At 44.6% G+C, this 15,546-nt stretch overlaps 1 long non-coding RNA gene across 3 annotated transcripts; it reads left to right on the forward strand.

Moving 5' to 3' along the window:
* The first annotated feature begins 1,094 nt into the window (after window positions 1-1,094).
* LOC130160518 (uncharacterized) lies at window positions 1,095-13,045 on the forward strand. 3 transcript variants are annotated; one of them, XR_008826014.1, is made up of 4 exons: window positions 1,095-1,254; window positions 5,580-7,767; window positions 8,395-8,498; window positions 9,685-13,045. It is a non-coding gene; the product is annotated as an uncharacterized LOC130160518 (long non-coding RNA). The 3 variants fall into 3 exon arrangements; XR_008826016.1 differs by lacking the exon at window positions 8,395-8,498 and having other exon boundaries at window positions 9,084-13,045; XR_008826013.1 differs by lacking the exon at window positions 8,395-8,498.
* The last annotated feature ends 2,501 nt before the right edge of the window (window positions 13,046-15,546 follow it).

The raw sequence follows: 15,546 nt of genomic DNA on the forward strand, positions 1-15,546 counted from the left end.
AAGGATTCCTTATCTTCTTCAGTCCTCAAGAGATCTGTTTCCCCTTCATCTGGCCTGCCCCGCCACCATTTCCTGGTCACGTTTGCTCCGTAAGGGTTACTTCTGTCTCCATTGTCACCTCTCGTTCTGGATCTAACAGAGCCAGCCCTGAGACCAAAGTAACTAACTTGAGCATATGACTGCAATGCTTCCCAGATCTCCTGCCTGCAGGAGCACAGGTCCTGTAGGACTTGCCTGCGGGTCATGGTCAGAGCTGGCACAGCTCTGCCACAGTCCCAGGCTTTTTGCTGTCCCCATAAAAGGACATTTTACTATTCCCACTGAATTCGGTAGAGTTGCGATCTGGCAACTGTTACTTCTGCTTAGTCCCTGGAAACTTGTGTCTGTCAGTATAGACATGATGGGTTCGGACTGGACGATTTCTTCCATCAGGATGGCCAGGAGCACAGGTTACGACAGCAATGAAGGGTGTGAGAAGACAAGTTCTCGCTGCCTTCCTTGTGCTCGCAGGGACCCAGCCCCGCTCCATCTCTGCCTGCTGCAGCTGAAGGCAGAGCCAATCCCTCCATCTTCCCAGCCTTACAGTCATCCCCCTCAAGTCCCGAAGGCATTGACCCACTGTTTCATCTGAAAATTCTTGCTTTAAGATGTGGTCTGAGAAAAAAGAACATTCCTTTTCTTTGGGGTATATATTTCCCCCTGCATATCTCATTACAGCCTGGTCTCTTCAAACATCAAAAGTGCTTGTGTAAATATATACAACGAGGCTAAGTGATTAGAATAATCTAACGCAAATTTCAAAGACTCTGAGCAGATCTGAGAAATCAACGCTGCCATAAGTTTTATTTCCACAGCATGAATGGAAAGAATATAACTAAAATACCAGTTGTACTTCAAAGAAAAGAAGTGTTGAAATTCTAATAAGAGGACTCCTCTTAGGTGGGGAGGGGAACGTGGCAGGCAGGGGTTTACTCTTTTCCCAGCTGTAGATGCGTTTTATTTGCTCATGAAGGCCTTAAAAATGTGATAACGTCTCTGTGAGCAGCGAGGCACTCTTTTCCCTTAACTATTGCCATATACTATTTTCACACATCCTCGTTCATCTCCTGGGCTGGACTCAGACTTCACCAGCAGCTGCTCCCTGGCCCCAGGAAGGGAAGGAGCCTCAGCCACCAGTGGGTGATCCAGAGGCGAGGGTCCCTCGCTGGCAAAAGGAAACAGAAAAGCAAACTTCGGTGCATGGATCAGCTGGAGGTAAGGAAGGGCAGTGGTGGTGAAGATCCTACGGGCCCCCACAAATCTGCTCTCTGCAATTCTTGAAGCGTTTGCGGTCCAAGTGTGCTTCGTGCCCCCTGGGGTCCCTGGGGCGGTGGCGAAGGGAACGCAGGTGTAGAGCCACTGCATTTCCCTGTCTGGTGGGGATGTGAGGGAGCCTTGTTAAAACATCCACTTCAGATTCAAAGTTTTACAAGGCTGCACAGTTTTGCCTGCCAGCAGTGAGCAGCAAGTTAAAAAAAAAAAAAAAAAAAAAAACACAACCAAAAAAAAACCAAAAAAAACCAACCCCTGGGCTCCAGAGCTGCCGGAGAGGAAGTGGCTGCCTTCCCGCGAGGGAAGTGTGGTGCAGAGCAGATGGCACATCACTTCCCTGAGCTGGGGCTGAACATCTGACCTCTTTCCCTCCGCATTATCGACTGAGACCCAGGGCAGCTCTGCAGCCCAAAGTGCTCATTTCTGCCATCGCCATCACTTCCACCCAAAGTGCAGTGGGCACCTCATCAGGGAGCTGGCAGGAGAGTTGGTGCATCAAGGCTAGGAGTATGTCTTTTTCTTTTTAATTCTGAGGAAAGGCATTTTCATGAGAAAAAAGGTACTTTTTCAGATCAATAATAGGTGAACAGTTCAGAAATAAAAGCCTTTCCCTCAGAAATGCAAATTATCTGGACTGTTCTAACACCTTCAGGGCTCTAATGATCTTAAAGCACTGTCTTTTTGCTCTCTGCAAAGCAACCGTAGCTTGACCTGTGAAGGACAATTCCATTTCAAGTGACCTGGAGAAGCAATAAAAATGCAAAGATAAACCGGAAAGAAATACTTATTTGAACACTCACAGTACTATTTTTATTTGCATCGTAGGGATCATGGGCCAGTTCTGTATGATCTTTCTACTCCTTAGAAATTGCAATGTTCTACTGTAGCAAATGCCCAGAGTTTAAGGTCGATGTCGAGTCATAAAACAGCTACAAGTACAATTTAAGCATTTGCCATTATGAACAAAACAAGAAAAAAGGTACTTTGCACTCCATGTGGAATTCTGCTCACTCTGTACACGGTGTTAGTAAAATACAGACGCAACTCAGGCCAGTGGTAATCGAAAGCTGTTCAGCGGCCTGTGTGAGTTGCATTTTGTTGGTCTTAACCCAGTGCCCTTTAGACAGACATCTACATTACAGCCAGAGCCTCTGTGTCGTTGGCAAGGAGCACGGGCCGTAATGCATTTTCTCACTGAATTCCCCTTTTGGAAGCAGAGCTAATCACTTTTGGACACTGTGTCCTCCCTCCTCCCCAGCACCGCCCATGTTCGTAACATTTGTGGTCTCTGAGGGCAGAACTTCCATCTGCAGGGCTGCTGGGTGACTAATAAAATACAAATATGCATGGGCCAACTGAGAAAGCCATGACTGGTGTAAGTGCAGCAAGTAAAAACTGTCAGACTGTCTGTTTTACGCAGAGAGGGGTGGTACCTCTTTGCTACCTGCCCATCCAGCACCAGTCCCGTGTGCAGACGGCAGTCAAAGGCATTGCTGCAGACAAAGGACACGGTGTGCCTGCAAAGCAGCTCTCTGGGTGCATGACATCCGGCACGGTCAGGGCTTTGCTATCTAACAGAACTCCAATCAATTAGAAGAAAAAGGTTTGTAAGCAGACATCTCTGCCCTGCCATGCAACTTCTCCCTAACCTGCCAGTGATTTTTCTCCGTGGGAGACTGCTAAATTCAGAGCTTAATACTGAGGCAGCGTCTCCCATATACCACTCTGGTTTGTCCTGCTCCCCGTAAACCAGCCTTTACTTGCATTTGGCATGAGGGAGACGACACTTTCCAGTCCACATTTTGCGGGATCACCCGTTCTGAGAAACACAGTCATTTGCTGCCAGTGGAGCATGCCTTAGCCCTCTGCTCAGCCCAGCTTTCAAGCCTCGTTGTATCCATACACTTCAAATGATCAGGGTGATTTTTCTCCTGGTTTCTGCATGGGTATGACTTGTGACTGTCTCATCCATGCAACGATGGCCATGTGCTTTTGGGTACCAGCAGGGGCAAGAGAGAAAAGATGATCTTCAGAGAACTGTGTCGGTCATTAGCACAGCTGCCACCATAACAGTGCAGAGCTGGTGAGCTTCGAGCTCTCCTGTTAAGAGACTCTATTCTTCTATGACTTGACCTTTTACACTGGGATTTGTCATACGCCTCACAGGCTGGAAATCATATCCTGAGCCATTAAATCCCCCAGTCCTATTTTGAACAATAGGCTTTGTAGAAAAATTTCCTGAAGGCATTTCTGTGAAAATACAAGTAAATTTGCTTTTTTAAGGCTGTAAGGATCTGGAAATATGTATTTGTTCACTGAGATGCTTTAAAAAGAGTACAAGGCTTAGCAGGTGAGAATAAAATAGGTCTGATTTATACAGTAATATAGTAAAAAGGCTGTGCAGGAAAAATGCAAACAATCATTTTATAGATGTTTATGCACATTAACTCTAAGTGATTAGACAGTCTCTAACATCTAGATTTTCACAGAGTTTTGTAATGCTTCAAAGGAATATGGCTGCAAATAGACAAGTATAAGTTTCATTTCTCTCATTTTAGCAACAGCAAATGCATATTTTTGCTTTCAGAAGCTGTTTCTTCTGTCAGTTGTACTTACATTTTTGTCTGCCTTTATGCTGATAAAATTCCACTGACGTCAGCTATAGCAAACCGTCATGCCTGATAAATGTGTAAGCAAGATGAGAATCAGGGTCACGCTAAACAAACAATTGCCAATCATCAAGGAGTAAGTGGGGGGTTTAGCCTGCTCAGAGGAAAGGTAAGTGGAAGGGCCTTTGTATAACTCTTCCTCCATACTCAAAGGTAATACGTGAATGGCTTTATCTAAATAAAAGCTTATTTTTTGCCTTCTTTTTTCCTTGCATGCTCTTGGAGGAAATGGTATTGAAAAGGCTAAAGCCACTGACATTTTGGTGATGTCATAGAGAGAGAATGTAAGCTGGAAATTAATGGAAATGCTCCGCAAAGTACGTGATCCATTAAGTTGTTTTGCAATGCTGAGAAATGAAGCATAGAGTATTTTTGTTAAAGTCAATATCCCATGGGGATGAACGCATGACTATGATCTCTCACCACAACAGGCCAAGCCCTGTCGGTGAGCACGCAGGTATAAATCCTTAATAGCTCCAGTTTAGTTAAAGGAACTGCCCTGAATCCCACTGGTGCAGCTGAATCCCAGGGCCCCAGTTTGGATGTCTCGGGGCCGGTGTGCCCATGGCTCTGAACCGGGCGGTAGCGGCTTTCTGGCCTGTGTGCACAGAGCCGCAGCCAGATGTGTTGATCCAGGAGCAATGTAGGGCATCACGGACTCCTCCTGCCCGCTCGCAAGTGCGGGATACCTTGTTCAGCGCTAAGCTTTACTGTAGTTTTCCGAGTGGCTTTTGTTTTATTCTGACTGCGTGGAGTTGCTTACCTTTTTAAGAAAATAAGACATCTGTTCAGTGGAGAAAAGAGGTTGCAGTATTATTCCGCAAACAGCTTTTATAAAATTTGTCATTGGTGCTTTGCCCACAGCTCTAGCACCGAAGGGTGGCATTTCACTCTCTCCCAGCAGAACCGATGGATTACTAGTTTTCACTTGGTTGTGTCCTGATGTGCTGCTGCCTTTTTCTTACAACTAGTGACTGCCTTGACACTGTAGTTGCATCGCTCAGCAGTTCCTGCTTGCTGTGCCAGGCAATTAGCTATTCAGTTGGTGTTCCAGCATATTTTCTTCTGCTTTGCCTACAGATCTGAAGGACAGGAGAAGGACCTCCCAGGCTTGGCCTGAGATGGATCTGAACTGAGGTTTTCAAGGGTGCTCAGCTGCAGCAGGTTTTCTTTTCAAATGCACAGGATGAAATAAAGAAAACTAACTCTCTGGGGCTTCTCTTTACATTGCATATCTGAAACCTGAATAAAAAGAGAAACCAGGCATTAAAAAAATGCCAGCTTCAAAAAGCTGTTGACACTGAAAGAACATGGCTGATCAATGGTGTTTTGTTGCCACAAGGGGAGCTTTAGCTGAAGCTGTTTCCCCTCGGTCTGCTGCCAGGGACAGCCACAGAGGTCTCGGAGGAGCTCAGGAGGGAAGGCAAAGGATCCTGGAGGAATTCCTCTGTGGCAGCGACTACAGACCAACAGAACCCTCTCAGCCGTGTACACTTTTTACAGCCAAAAGCTTAGTAAACATTAAAAGCAGGCAGAGCGCTGTTGAAAAGAAAGGCAACTCAACCCTCAAATAACCTTTTCATAGTACTCTGTCTTCAGGTTTCATGAAACGGCAGGGGAGAGCAAAGACATCTGAAGGCCTTAGGTCCCTTCCCATCCTTCCCTCTGCATTTGGCATACTGGGATCTGAAAAGCAGCAGAATTACGAGGCCACAATTGCCCAGAGGAAGGGCTCTCTCCCCATTGCCCGTTCCAGAAGAGGCAAGAGCCCAGCAGGAGTACTGCCCTAGTGAGGAGCCTTACCCAAGCACAGCAAGAAGTTTGCGAAGGTTGGCATGCCTCGACCTGGGATTTCCTGAGTGACCCCTGTGCTAGAGGTGCAGCAAGTCTGATGCTTCCAAACAGCTGGCATGTGCAAGGCACTCCTGGAGCGCAAACCTGCGGGTCCTGTGCAGAGACCCGCGTTCCCAGGGCACAGTGAGCTTGCTCCCCTCTCCCTCAGGACCAAGTAGCATGGGGCAGGCCTTGCTTGGACGTTTTTAGGGGAGGCTTCAGCCCCTGCTGTGAGCAGGTCGGGAAGCCTTGCAATGTCAGGCCAGATGTTGAGACGCCGTGAGCCCTACTGCACACAACAGTGCTTCAGGGCATCCCGGGCCCATGACCCAGGACGGCCACCTCATACAGACATACCCAAGGGAGGGTCAACCCACCCAGCTCAGGCGCTGAGTGCTGCTGAGGCACCCTGGGCTCAGCAAACGGCAGCTCACCCGCTGGCTTTGGACTGGTTTTTACTGCTTCACAGCTAGATCGTGTTCATCTGCACAAGCTAAACCCACACGTGAGCGGCACAGCTGACGTGCTCCAGTTAGTACTGCTCGGGCACCAAAGGACTTCTGCTGAAGTCAGCAGGGCCACTGGCGTGACCGACAATCCCATTTAGCAAGGGGTAGAGGCAGGACCCCTGTCATTTCACAGACTTAAAGTAACTCTGTCTTTCCAGTTCTGTCACACGGTTTTTGAAGCAATGATTTTTAAATTATTTTTCTGGAAATAAAACAGATGCTTCTAATAAACAAGCAAAGCCCTTGGTTGCTGCATCTTTTTAACCAGATGATAGTGTGGCTGGAAACCACCTCAGTATGATAACTTTTGCCTTATCTCTAAAGTAACACATTTGCCTGATCAATCAAATATAAAAATACAACTTTAAACGGTTACACTTTGGTTTTCTGAAATTCACCACCTCTTTAGACTGTTACTCTTCTCCCCTAAGCTGCAATATAATTTTAGTTAATAACCTCCTTCACCTTACTGTATAGTCCCATCAAGACTCCTTACCTTTAAAAGAAACTGATTTGATTTTTTGGCTGCTGGGGGCTGAGGAGAAGGAAAAACTGAGTTTAGAGAGGAAGCAGGATTGGGTTTTGTGTTTTGCTTTTCTTTCCGTGCACATAAAATTTAGACAGTGAGTAAACCTTTCCCATATGTGACTATGCAGAAGTAGGTTACGTTGCCTGGAGCAAGTGCAGTAACTCACTTGCCACTTTTGTAGAACTCTCTGCTTTATTAGTTTTGTGCTGGTGACTTTACAGTGAAGTTTCCAGGCATATAAAAAGCAGGTAATTGAAATCACAAAGGTAGCTTAGTACCTGTGCTATTGTGTAATCACCTGGATGCACCTGAAACTAGATTAATACTAGGTTAGCAATTTCAACTGGCCAGTGATATAGTTTATGTATCAAGTAACTGTTTTGCATGTAAATCAGACAAGTGACAGGAGGATCTCTTTTCCTGATTAGTGCACGTTCCATAATATTTAGGAACACAAATTTAAGACCATCTGGTTAGAAGCTACTCTTCTACTGATAAGGGAGCAACGGGATAAACCTGGAATCCTAATGTCTGGCGTAGTGGCATTAGTAAAAGCAGAAAGTTCTACGAACCTGCTGGATCTTCAAAACGTTAAACAACTTGGGTTTATTTCTATCAAAAGCTAGTGTTTTCAGGGCTTACAGGCACAGATGAAGAAACAGCTTTCACCATTTCAGCCATGATGAAACATTTCATGGTGGCTAGCAGAATGCAAGAGTGAAATTAGAGCTTTCTTTTTCTGTGGCAGAAATAAGGATGAAGACCACGGATTTCTGGTGCAGCCGGATCTCAGGATTAATCTGAACTGACTAAGGATGGCATGCAATTCCAATACCTCAAAATATATTGCAGTATACAATAGACCTGGGAATTCCTTCTCCTGGCATCTCTACTTAATCTTCCACATCTCCAAAAGGTATTCCTTCAGTCAGGCATCATATCAGTTTCCTTCTCCCTGCAGAGTGTGGCTGTAGCAGCATAAAATTCATCCAGGGTGCCATAAATTTCCAGTTAAGATGGCGGTAGTGGTCTCACGATATATGAAAGCTGAGTTTGGAAAAACTGTTTTCAGACTGTGCCCTTAGAAGTAATGTAAGGTATTTCGTTGTTCATGTAGTGACAATTGGAAGTGGATACTTGTTATCTTAGCGCATTTCTAACTTTCCCAGGATCAATTGCACAACTCCCTCAATTTAAATTACAGGAAATTATCACTTGCATTTTGCCTACACTAAACACACAGGCAATCTCACCTGAGTCCGAAGTGAGAGGTTTTTAAACCACAGCTACTAAGTCTACATTTACATATATTCATTAATTGTGAGTCTCAGAAAGTGGAAAGCCCTGTCATTAGTGGAAAACCAAAGCACCCAAACAGGTTTTTTGCTGGTCTTTTTGTTCAACTTCAGGGAGAAACGTTGTGCGCTGTTAGCTTTGGTTTGCAAGGCTCTGTGCAGAGGCATCGCTCCAGGGAGTGTGGGCTCTGCAAGCAGCTGGAGCTTGTGCTCTTTGCCTTGGTCCTTGACTAGGCTCCATTCTTTAGGCAGAAACAGCGCTCTCGAAACCAGTGACTGGTGCTAGGCTGAAGATTCCAGAGACAACAACTGCCTTCTGTTGTTCCCGGCTGCCAGCTCTGGGTAAATAGAAGTGAGTTGTACTGGTGCTCTCCATCACTCACCGTATTGCAAAAGCAAGTACAAGGCTTCAAATGTTTGATCTCACATACTGAATGATCAGTAATAGTGCCAGAAGGAACACTTATCATCTGCTGTGGTTTAGCAAGGGGTATTTGAGCCCAGCTGGGAGTGAGCAGGCAACCCCCCCACCCCAAGGTCCTGCAGGCTCAGACAAGGGAGGAGGTTGTCCAAAGACCACGTTCGCCCAGTCCACAGGCAGTGTTTCATTGGCACCCAGCCCATCCTAGCAGTGCCATGGGGTGCTAGACACCAGCTCCTGCAGTTCAACTGAACCTAAGGGTGAGTGGGCAGCAGCGGGGCCTTCGGCGGGAGTGAAGAGTGCAGAGACTGAGATGAGCAAAGGACCACGGCACACAGAGCGCCCTGTGGCACGCAGGGAGCTGAAGGGCTGGAATAGGCAGGTACAGGAAAACCATCCCTCAGGTTTATTAGTAACTTGGTTTGACTACATTCCATATATTAGAGCCAAATGCAGACACCAGACGTAGTCCAGTAAAGACCATGACACATCGTTTGGCTTTTGTTCTCACCTTAGGACATTTCACCAAAGGACCTAGCTTAGTTGGAAACAAAATACCATGTCCTGCAGGTCACTGCTTGGGCTGAACACTACTTCTCTGCCAGCTCTAGCAACCTCTGTCACCCCAGGGCACACTCTCTCGCTGGGCTGCAGCTTACGGGACCAGCAATGGAGCATGTGGGAAGACCTCTGAACTCTCTCTGTGAAGCTGGAAGCAAGCTGATTATCTGAGAACCAAACACCTCCGAGAGGACAAAGACTTTCAGACATATTTAAATGGCACTGTAGGGGCTGTGGCTCATTTTTGCTGTTAATAATCTGATACAGCTATAATATTTTTTTAATACCCAGAGACAAATTACAGCATATAAAAGACCATGAGGTTATATTTTAGTTTTCTAGAAGCTGAGATAGTCCCATTAATATATTATGAAGGCATTGTAACAAGAGTACTAGTATTTTAATGATGAAACATCCAGGGTCAGTAGAAAATATATATCATCATCTGCAAATTCATTTTAGATATAATAAAATAGCAGACCACAGGAGATCTGTCACATTTTAAATAGGATAAATGTTATTTATACTTTATGCTGCAACATTTTATCTTTTGAAGGTGCAGCAGGAGTCAGTACTTCATCACGCAGTATCTGCAAATGTGCAGAGGGGCCATGGCAACTCATCTGACAGCAACAGGTAAAGGCTGTGGTAACTCTCGGGCTTGCTGTTGCTGAAGGCCAGCTGCAGAGAAACCACCCACACCTGTCTCATCAAGGAGGGGATAACTGGGCCCTGATGAAGGGGTGCAGGTGGGGAGGAAGGTTATAAAGAGGGGAGCAGGCAGTGAGGGCATTAGCTGCCGTGCTGGTTTGGAGCCATTTTGCCTGTGGGCGAGTGATAGCTTTAGCTTTCTCTGCAAGGAAAGTGTGATGGTTGGACGTGGCTGGTAGCAAAGAGATGGCTCACAGACCCAGAGAGGAGCGACAAAGGTGGTGAGTGATTTCCCTTGTGAGAGAGCTTTGGTGCTTTCCTGCACAAGACCATGGCAAGGTACTGTGTTTACGTTCTTGCATACTGTAGCTGAACTCAGGGCAGGGTTTGAGCATCCTGTGGTGCAGCAGCCCTGATAGGACCTGGGGAACGGCGGGTGTCCGTCTGTACTCCAGTACTAGCAGTATGTTGGGTGCAGGTCCATCCTCAGTTGAACAAAACTTACTGACTTAAACCAAGGTCAGAAATGTTGCTTGCTGGAAAGGCTTCTTAAACTGTTTATTTGCCGATGGCTTTGTGAAGTGTTGGACAAAAGATGACTAGTGTTTTTCTGAAGGTGTGGTGAACCTAGACAGCACCTGGCATGTTTTATGTTGGCACTCTCTGCTTAGAAATGATTTCTGATGGTAGACCAGAGAGGTGTGCTTGTGCAGTATTATCATGTAAATGTCCTGGTGGGATCTTTGAAATGCACGTAGCATCAAGAAAGTCAGGAGAATATGCAAGGAATACGATTTTTCATCTAATGTCTAAATTCTCCTTAATGTTCCAAATCTGGGCAAAGTGGTTGTGTGCACTGAGCACCTAGTTAGAAATTGTACAGTGCTCCCTTGGAACTGTTAACGCTTTGGCAAACAAAAAAATCCCAGGTTAAGCTCTGCATGATGCTGTCTTGGCCTGAACCTCCAGACTTAAGAGGAGGGTGCAGGAAAAGCCACTTGTGAGCGTACGGTATTGTCTCTGCATCTGCCTCTTCCAAAGCCCTCAGTATGGCTTTGTTGTTCAGCTGTTGATAGGGTAACATCTTTCTTTATCTTTCTGCTGCTGTTTCTTTTTCTTGCTTAAATCCGTGCTCAATAGATTTATTTTTTTTAATAAGGAGAAAACCAGTAATAATGACTTCTGTATAAGCTCGTGGATGCATTCTGTTATCCCCGAGGAAGAAGCAGAGTGAAAATACCTTCTTCGTGTGATTTAGCTTTGTAGTTGTTGTTTTTCCAGCCTGTGTGCGTTTAAAGAGACATAGAGGCTGCAGCATTTGGGTTTCTGCAGGCTTCCAAAGTAATCTAGTAAAAGGTCACGTTTCAGTTGTTCCCACCTTGAACCGGCAGGAGAGCACAGCACTTTGAATTGATGCTGACACCAAGGGTGAGGTCCTTGTGTATCTCTCCTTCTGGTGGGAAATCTCAAAGGGGCTCATCCTTGTCTCTTCCATCACAATAAGGTGCTGAATCTAAATCAGACTGGAGGCAGCCCAAGGGTTTATGTGCCTGACTAGCAGTGATTCACTGTCGAAAGAATCAACCTCTTTCCCTATGCCAAAAATAAAACGGCAGGAAGAGCAATGGGCATCTACAGCAGTGAAATATTCGTGCTGCCTGCTAAAGAAATCGTGGGTCTGGCATTCTAACTCTCTAAAAAAAAAAAAACAAACCCCAAACATACTTACTGGTTCTGTAATGTGAAAATCTACAACAGTTGTCAGGTAACATGATGAAATCCAGTATTACTCAGGCCCTGTAGGCACTCGGCACTTTTCATTTCAGAAGGAAACAAAAGTCAATTTCCAATTACAGTTAAGTTTGGGGAACACTGGGGGGGAATCACTGGCTTCAGAAGTGAGGTAAAAAAAAATGCAGCAAGCATTTTAGTATACTTTAGCATTAGGAAATTGTAGAAAATAGTTACAAAAAGCTTTCTCGTGCTCTGCAGTTGTTTCTTTTCAAAAAACATTGTGCAGTGCTTAAAAACAGGATGGTTGTAAACTAGCAGCACGACTGTGTGCTTGTTAGTAGTGGCTTAATTTGGTGAGAGACTGAAATGCAATTTCCCCCTTCCCCCCATACTGCATCTAATCAATCTAATCAAGTATCTAATCAAGTAAATAGCTGCAGGAAACAAAGGCTGGGCTTGTGAACCTATTGTTTGTTTAGCAAAGGGAAACCAGTGGCTTTTTCATGGAATGATCCTCATATCTGTGCATTCTCTTGCTGTTGGTTTGGGGTTTTTTCTATCCTGGCTATGGAAACTAAAAACTAGGCCCTGCTTCAAATTTTAGATGTGTGGTAGCTAATTACAGTACACATAGTCTTATTAAATAAGTGTCATTAGTTATAAAGTATGTTTACACTGGAGTTTCACGGGTAGGAGATGGAGAGTCCAAGCTGTAGAGGGTGTTGCCAATGGATGGCTCGGGCTGTAATTTTGTCAATTACTGGGGTTTCTATTTATGTTCCTACAAAGTAGGGATGGTAAAATTTGTCTGTGTCCGAATTGCCTTGAGCTTTTAGCAAATACTTATGGACTACGTGCAGACTTTCAGGAGACGACTAATTAAATTTGTACTACTTGTTAAATGTGCTTTGTAGAATCTTACCTCTTCCCGCTTTAAACAGCTTCCTCTTTCAGTCTGGAAAGCACTTTCCAGTAGAATTGTTGAAGTTTAGAACAAATATTTTTATGCTAATGGTAGCACATTAACCTCATGTTAAGCTTTGCTCCATCTTCTTCACTTCAGCTTATCCTTATGCTTTTTTTTCCCTAACATCTCTTGACATTTAAGATGAAATGCAGATACTAAAGACTATGAAATTGCTCCCACTCGGACAAATGGAAGCTTTGCCATTGGTTCCTTTGGAAATAAGCTCAGGACCTGGATAGATGCATGTAATGTCTTGTAAGACACTAGTATGTTTTCTGCCTGAACAAACAGAACTCTAAAGCATTTCTGAAGCTTGTTTTCTGTGATGCACGCTACTACTTGATCAACTGGCAACTGAAAATGTTCCGTATGTTACAGTGACCTTCACATCAATTTTCTGGAAACAAAGCCAGCAACCCTGCAACAGGATTGACCAAAAGACTCCCAGTCACAGGTGCTAAACCACCAGAGTATAAATGAAAATGCATTACATCCACATAAGCACCCAAAGAATTTATACTGAGCTGGTGCTGTCACTGTAACACTAATGCCAGAAAAGAGTTTACAGAGGTGGCCAGAGCTCTTTTTTTTTTTTTTTTTTCTCCAGCATCTACAGGCACAATAAATATCGCTGTGATATTGATTCAAACCCGATTTAAGCTTTGTTCAAATGCTTATCACGGAGGTGGAAAAGAACTAAGTGTAAGACTCTATTAAGGTCTTTGTTTTCTGGGGTACTGTATATCACACTCAAGTATTCCTGATTACATGTTAAAACTATCCTCTCTGAGCTCAGAATTTCCTTTAATCAGACGTTCAAAGGAAAAGACAATGTCCTGTACAATCTCAGGGTTTTATTTATCTGACTCTTGCCCCAGCAGGAAGCACACTGCAGTACTGCAGTCTTAGAAACACGGAGTTAAGCATGGCGGTTTTGTGTGCCCAGGCACTAAGCCCTGGCCTCAGGTGACTTTAGAGTCGTCTCCCTGACAGAAGCAGCTCAGCTGTCACCTGCAAGTTCTTGGTGGACTGTGGCAGGGTCTGAACTAGCTTGAGATCCTGTGGGCTGTGAAATGTACCTCATTAGTACCACAGCATCTTCACCTTCAGATTTAGCAACAGGTGTATCAGGTGCTGAATTCAGAAGACTAAGTAAAGGCAGCACTAATTTACGTTTTAGGTGCAGAGATGGTTATCCAGGCCACCTCAAAGTAGACTTACAGCAATAAAGTGGAGCCAAGACTGGAAGTCTGGCCCAGACCTCTGTTTTAATAAAGCTAGGCAACGTGCTCATTCTGTTTCATCCTGTTCCTGCAATTTACCTTAAGACAACCAAAACAATGCACTTGCTATGAAAGCAAGCTCTGAGGACCTGTGCCCGACAAACCACGTTTTCAACTTCACTAAATAAGCAGAGAAGGCTGAGAAAGTACAACCCATAGCATCGTATCCTGCCTGTCCTGTCACAAACTGACCAAATCCATTAGTAGAAAATGCGGTCACGGTTGTCTATTCCAGCTTGAATCCACCTGATTACTTTAAAGCAGCTTAAACTTGCTTGTTGCGACCCCTCGAAGGCCGGCCACTGCAGGCTGAAATCCTGGGCCCTATTTCCAGCTGGGTTCACAGCACAGGCATTTCCAGTGGTATGAAAAGCAGTACAAAGAACAAGCAAATAAATGCTTCTGCCCACGGAGCGGTAACCTTGCTAGGTTACAGCAGGTATCCTGAGCATCTGCTGCAGGCAGTGCTGTGGCCTTCTCTTACGACAGTATCGCAGCAACACGCGTTAGCTCTGGAGGATTGGTCTTGTGAGGATCAGTGCAAGGACATTTCAATGAGAAAATGAGTAATTCTTTACTCTGATTATGATGATTAATTCTGTTACGTCAGCAGCTTTTGGCACAGACAGTGACAGCAGCAGATTTCACATGGGAAAAACCTAATTCAAGAGCCAAGAACCTTAAAGGGGAATTTCAATGAAGTAATAATATTAATGACACACAAGCAGCTATAATTTTACATACATGCAGAAATGCACATACTTTCCTCAATCCTATATAAGACTTTGTACTGATGTATAATTGTTTTGTATTTCAAGCCAAGATAAAAAAACTGGCATTGCTGCTGGAATTGACCAGCCACAGATGGACTAACTTTGAAAGTTTTTGGACCATATGAAATTGAGCAGAAATTCTATCACGGGTGCCAATTTCACAAAAAAGTAATTGCTGTTGAACTGGCAGGCATCCTACTTTGCTTGGTTATGCGAAGACTAACCAAGACATCTATCAGGTACGTAATTTAAGATGGGTAGGTCTTTGCTAGTGCATGAAACTGGATGGCCCTGGAGTTTCAGTTTTTGAATGGGATTTGGCTTCCAGTCAGTGCATTAACCGGTTTCCTCTCCAGTTCTGAAGGCAAGCACTTGACACCCACTGATCAGTTCATGTCCTTCTCTCCAGTATGGTTTCTTTCCTCAGCTGCCATAACCAAGCTGTGCTCTTTGTCAGATTGTTTTTGTTTTGGATGCCTTCCAGCTCATGTCTTCTATGCAACTGGTACAAGAGGAATTTAGGAGGGAAGTACCAAGGCCACATTCCTCAATCCTGTTTTGTTAGGAAAGGCTCATTTGGCAATCCCAACATCATTAAAAATTATTCTCAATAGGGTATGCTCTGCCAACATATGACCTTTAACTGTTAAGAAACAGTAAAGAAAACACCACAAAGGTAGGTAATTCTATAATCAGTTCGGGTATTTGACAGATAACAAGGAAGAGCACTCTTGCATTTAAGCATGACATTTAAAAAGCTGGAGTAACGTTGTAGGTGGCTGCCCTTGTATCTTGATCTGTCTGCTGTTAAAGCTGCTATCCTACCAAAGTTCCCCTACAGGAGGGAACTACATTCTATCACTTAGATGTGTAGACTGGTAATTAACACGTTGACTTTCAAATTGGAATCACTGCTAACACTTCTGCAAGTGTCACCTCCTCAGCTCAGATGTGCTGATCACACAGCCTTGTACCAGCACATTTGCACAGAACCGTATTTGAACCCAGTA

Source organism: Falco biarmicus, chromosome 1, assembly GCF_023638135.1.
Source record: "Falco biarmicus isolate bFalBia1 chromosome 1, bFalBia1.pri, whole genome shotgun sequence".
NCBI classification, from domain to species: domain Eukaryota; kingdom Metazoa; phylum Chordata; class Aves; order Falconiformes; family Falconidae; genus Falco; species Falco biarmicus.